Source organism: Manihot esculenta, chromosome 2 (genome assembly GCF_001659605.2).
Source record: "Manihot esculenta cultivar AM560-2 chromosome 2, M.esculenta_v8, whole genome shotgun sequence".
Classification (NCBI taxonomy): domain Eukaryota; kingdom Viridiplantae; phylum Streptophyta; class Magnoliopsida; order Malpighiales; family Euphorbiaceae; genus Manihot; species Manihot esculenta.
Window position 1 is genome coordinate 21,953,098 of NC_035162.2, and position 6,439 is coordinate 21,959,536.

Sequence of the window (6,439 nt, forward strand, 5' to 3'; positions counted from 1 at the left end):
GATATGTCATGCTTGAAAGCATCTTTGCCCCAATTTCAAGCTGGCCATTGAAAGAATTATTCATGAGATTTAGGATCTCAAGTCCTCCATTGTTATGAAGTAACCAATAAGGAAATCTTCCTTTTAGTTTATTGTGAGAAAGGTCAAGTACTTCCAATTTGAATTGGTGAAACAGAAACTCAGGAATACTTTCGAGACCACAATCTTGCATTATAAGAGTCCTTAACTGAAATGATGGAATCCAACCATTCTCAAGGCTGGAATAATTAAAAGAGAATAAGCCCTCGAGATGATTAAGGCTAGGATCAACATATTGGAGCTTAGGTGGCCAAAATGAAGGAAGATACCCTGTTAGTTGATTTCCAGATAGATCTAGGATTGTGAGAGATGTCAAATTGCCAAGGCATCGAGGAAGAGTGCCTCCAAATTCATTATAGCTGAGATCTAAATGTTGAAGATCTTTTAAACTACACAAACCTATATTATAACAAATAAAAGAATTATTAACATTAATATCTTCTCTTTGCAAATGATTATCACAAAATTGAAATTTGGTTGTGTTTCAGGTAAAACTTACTTTGCTTTGATAAAGAGCCACTGAATTTGTTACCATATAAATATAATGCTTTCAAAGAAAGTGGAGCCCACATATCTTCCAGAATACATCCAGTGAAAGCATTACCCTCCAAATTCAAAAAAGTCTAACCTTTTGAAAGTCGAAAATTCTGTATAACCAAAGAAATTAAATTGACTAATTTACAATAATAAAATTAATGATTCTAAATAAAATAATTGATATATATATTGATTTTTGTAATAAATTAAAAATAAATGGCAACATTTTATGTAAAATAAATTAAAATTAATCCAAATAAGAAAAGGTTTATGTTATTAACACTACGTTATTATACATTAATAACAAGATTTTATTTATTCTAATATTTGATTTCACTTATATTTTATTTTCATAACTATTACAAGATTAAAATTATATTATTTTAGAGGAGTTAAATTGCAATATTAATTTTTATTGCAACACTAGACTGATTTAATTCATTGCTGGTATAAATTATATAACATTTTGAACATTAAAAAATTGTCAAAAGTTATTTAAATTTGATAAACTTAAAGTATTATTTTTAGATTTTTAAACTTTTTATAATTGCTATTTAAGAACTTAAATTTTAAGAAATAGGTAAAACAATAAAAAAAACCAACATCATTAAATCTCTATTAAATAAATGTTGGATATTAAACCGTAGGTTAACAAATTCTTGGTGGTTATTTAGAGCCTTGAACAAATAAATTTTAATAATCAAGTGTTAAAATAAATATGGTATTTTACACTGTTAATAAATGAATAAAACAATAATAAAATATTACTAAAAAAATTTATGAATATTTAATCCTAATTATAAAAATAAGTTAAAAAGTTTGGAATTTTTAGTATTCTAATAACTAAAAGTTTAAATTTAAAGTGATTAGCTAAATTTGTAAAATTTATTAAATAATATGACTGTATATTTTATTATTATTATTTTTATATGTTTATAATAGCCTTTCAGTTATTTTGCAGGTAAACACTTATTCATTTTAAAAACAATTTAATAAAATTGTGATTTATATTTTATCTATCTTAATTTTTTATTTAAATTAATATAAAATTTATGATATACATAATTTATATAATAAATTTTAATAAATAATATTACTTGAAATGAAGACAAATTTTTAGTTTATATATCATTTTTTAAAATCATATGTAAAAATATTTGAGAAACTCATTTATTTTTTATAAAAATAATCAATTTTATAAATGGAAAGATAAATTGCATAAAAAAAATTAAAGTTTACCTTTAAATGATAAGGTACTATTAAAACTGTTATAACTTATATCCAAGATGATAATATGTTTTTATTTAATCTATTCATACTAATGTCTAACTTTTTTAATTTTTCAAAATCCGTTAACTTGTTTTCACAAAATTACAATTTAATCCAATAATTTTAGTTTTCATAATTTACTAAATTGTCAGGAAACTAAAATTTTACACTAACAGTATTAATTTGAAATGTTAATATTAATTTCTATTACTATATATTTTATTTAAAAAATCTCAAAATTTAAACATTGATTTTGTGAATTATATAACAATTTATAAAAATTATTAGTTTATAAATGCAAAGACAAATTACACAGGAATTTGAAGATTACTTTAAAACGATACTTAATTTTAAACAAATAGCAAAAAGTATAAATTTAATTTCAAATGAATTTATAATATAAATATATAAAATTACTTTTTTGTAGCTAAACTCTTATTTCATTCAAAAATATTTTAATAAAATTATGATTTACATTTTATTTATCTTAAAATTTGATTTCAATTATATTATTTTAACGCAAAATATGAATTTATGTATATGCATAATATATATAAAATGAAGAGAAATATTTTAGTTTATACATATTTTGTAAAATTATATATAAAACCATTTGAGAAATTTATTTATTTTTTTAAAGAAATCAATTTATAAATACAAAGATAAGGGATTTAAACTTTACCTTTAAATGATAGGGTGCCGTTGAAATTGTTATCACTTATATCCAAGAATGTTAAATTCTTAAAGTTCTTTAATTCTGCAGAAATAGCCGAATAAAAAAAGAATGTTGTGATATAATGAATGTAAGAGAAATAAATTTAAGATTAATCAAACGAGCTACTAAGAATTAATGTGTTGAGTAATGTAAGAGCTCCCAATGATGATAATATGCTTTTATTGAATCTATTCCCACTAATATCTAACTTTTTCAATCTTTCAAAACGTATAAAATATTTAGCATTTAAGTAAGGATAATGAAAAAAAGTCAAATTTTTTTATTAAAATTACAATTTAATCTAATAATTTTGATTATCATACATATATATATTTCTTATTTATATATAGTAATTTTTTATATTATTTTCGATGATATTTAATTTTATTGAAACTTTTTCGATTAAAAAATATTTTATAAAATTACGATTAAAGTTAATGTGATGACCACTTTATTCAAATTTATTATTAATTGTAATTTAAATGATAAAAAATAATTTTAATTATCTCTCAAATTTTATTTTATCAATAAAATGATATTTTAATTAGAGTTTTTATTTAATTTAAAACTAAAATATATATTATGCGTAGAGTATAATAAATATAACGTTTTTATTATTTTCCAATATGAGTTATACATTAAATTTGTAAAAATAATTCTATTAAAATATTTATATATATAATTTATTTATTAAATATGTCTTAATGTAATAAAGAAATAAGTAAAATGAGGTGAATTGAATAATTCATCTTAAATTTTTATACTTTAAATGAAAAAATTAGCCTACTTCACCAAACTTATTTATACAAATAAATAAAAAATATCAAATTGTATAAAATAAATACTTTCTCTTTTTCATAATTTTTATTTATTTTTTATTTCTTGTTGTCCTAAAATTATTATTTATTATTTTACACTATAATAAATATAAACTAACTGTTATAATTTTATTTTATTTTATTTTATTTAAAAAAAAGCTCTCAAAATATCTTTTAATATTTAATAAGATTTAATATATTTAAGAGATGTATAATTAAAAAGTTTATAAAAACATCTTTTCAATGTTTTATTAAATATATATATTTAATATATATATATATATCAAATATACCTTAATTAGGAAATTAACCTTCCATGTAATTGTAAGGGAGAATCAAAGTGTTGAGTGATGAAAGAGCAGCCAATGATGATAAGATACTATTATTGAAACTATTCTCACTAAGATCCAACTCCTCTAATCTTTGAAACCTTGTATATCATAGGATTTGTATGTTATTTCATAACCCAATTAATTAATTAATTAATCACTTTCACATAATTAAGTTAAAAAAATATATGTATATAAATCAAAAATAATAAAAAATAATCTTAATTATCTCTCAAATTTTATTTTATTAATAAAAGAGCCTTTTAATTAAAATTTTTAATTAATTTAAAAATATAATATATATTAGCCCAGAGTATGCTAAATATAATGTTTTTATTATTTTTCTATATGAGTTACACATTCAATTTGTAAGAATAATTTTATTAAAATATTTTTATGTATAATTCATTCATTAAATATGTCTTAATGTAATAAGACATAGGTAAAATAGGTGAATTGAGTAATTTATCTTAAATTTTTATAAAGAATAAATAAAAAAATATCAAATTGTATAATAAATATTATACTTTATATATTAAGCAAATTATAATTAAGTATCTACTTTATATATTCTTATGTTTCTTAATTATATATATTCAATTATAATAAATATTATACTTATATATTGTATTGTTTTGACATGTTTATAATTATCTTTCAGTTATTTTTAATTTTTACTTTTTTAGTTATTATGATTTTGCAGAACTATTAAAAACATTTACAACTCCACTTATTTTTTACAAAAAATAATTACATTACAAATGAAAAGACAATTAAGTAATATAATTAAGTATTTATCGATTTTAATATTCTTAATTTAACTTGCTTTATATATGTATATAAATCAAAAATTTTAAAATAACGATGATAAATAATTTATAAGAAAAATAATGTGGCTCGAGATTATATTTCTCAATTATAAAAAGGATACTTAGTTATTTCGCTTATTCACGTTAAAAACATTTTAATAAAATTATGATTTATATTTTATTTATTTTAAAATTTAATTTCAGTTATATTATTTTAATGTAAAATATGAATTTATGTATATATATAATATATGTAATAAAATCTTAAAAATAATAAAGAGAAATATTTTAATTTATACATAATTTTAAAAAATCATATATAAAAATATTTGAGAAATCTGTTAAATTTAGGTCAGGCATAACTCACCCCAAAAGTTAGCTCAAGGGGGAGGATTGCCTATGGCTCATATAAGGAGCACATTACCCCTTTCCACAACCGATGTGGGATTCAACATCCCCCTCACGTCCAGAATTTTACTGGTGCGTGACACATTTATGGGAGGCCCAACATCGGATGGGAATGCTCTAATACCATGTTAAATTTGGGCCAGACCTAACTCACCTCAAAAGCTAGCTCAAAGGGGAGGATTGCCTATGACTCATATAAGGGCACATTACCCCTTTCCACAACCGATGTGGGATTCAACAAAATCTATTTATTATTTTGAAAAAAATCAATTTATAAATATAAAAATAAGGAATTTAAAGTTTACCTTTAAATGATAGGGTGCCGTTGAAATGGTTACCACTTATATCCAAGAATGTTAAATTCTTCAATTTTTTTAATTCTGCAGAAGTAGCAGGACAAAAAACAGAATGTTGTGGTAGAATGAATGTAAGGAAAACAAATCTAAAATTAATCAAATATACCTTAGATAGGGAATGAACCTCTCACATTATACATGTATCTAAGAATTAAAGAGTTAAAGTGATGTAAGAACTCCCAATGGTATGAAAAATTGTCTATCCGGAATTGGTGGATTAATCGAAATTATACTGGTCACTTTTAATAAAAATAATTGTCGGTTAGAAAGAAGTATATATAAACCCTATATCAAAGCTATCCATTCCTATCACTTTGGGTAATTAGAAGTCAAGTAGATAGAGTTAGTTTTGAATTAGTCCGTAACAAACACCATTGAATTTTTTTTTTTTTTTGAAATAGGGGTTGGGGGAGTAGAACCTTAGACCTCACAAGGCTACAATGATGCACTTTCCACCAGGCTAAGCCTCGGAGTGCAAACACCATTGAATTATAAGTGGTTGTTACTAGTAATCTTATCATGTAAAAGCTATAAAAGTCTGATGTTGCTTAATAAATAAAAGATTTTTTTTTTCAGATCTCTGTATGTATGATTAAGAGTCTTTCAAATTTGGTATCAGAGCCATAAAGAGGCCTGTACTGCTCAAACACTGCGAGTGTAGGTGAGTGTGTGACAATGACTGAAACTAACAGTTTCGCACAAGCATGCATTCCCAAGTTTAACGGGAATTATGATCATTGGAGTTTGATCATGGAAAATCTCCTTAGATCAAAGGAGTACTGGAGTGTCGGGTTAAAGGATTTGAAGGCCAAGAATTATCTCTTCAGTTCCATTGACAAGACCATTCTGAAGACAATTTTGCAAAAGCAAAGGCCAAACAATTGTGGGACTCAATGAAGGTTAAGTATCAAGGGAATGCTCAGGTACAGCGTGCTCAACTTCAAACTCTTCGTAGAGACTTTGAGCTACAGAGACAATCAATGATTACTTTGGGAGAGTGATGGTGGTGTCCAATGACATGAGAAACTGTGGTGAAGACATACCAGATGTCAAAATTGTTGAGAAGATTCTACGTACTCTCGCCGAGAAATTCAATTACATTGTATGCTCAATTGAGGAG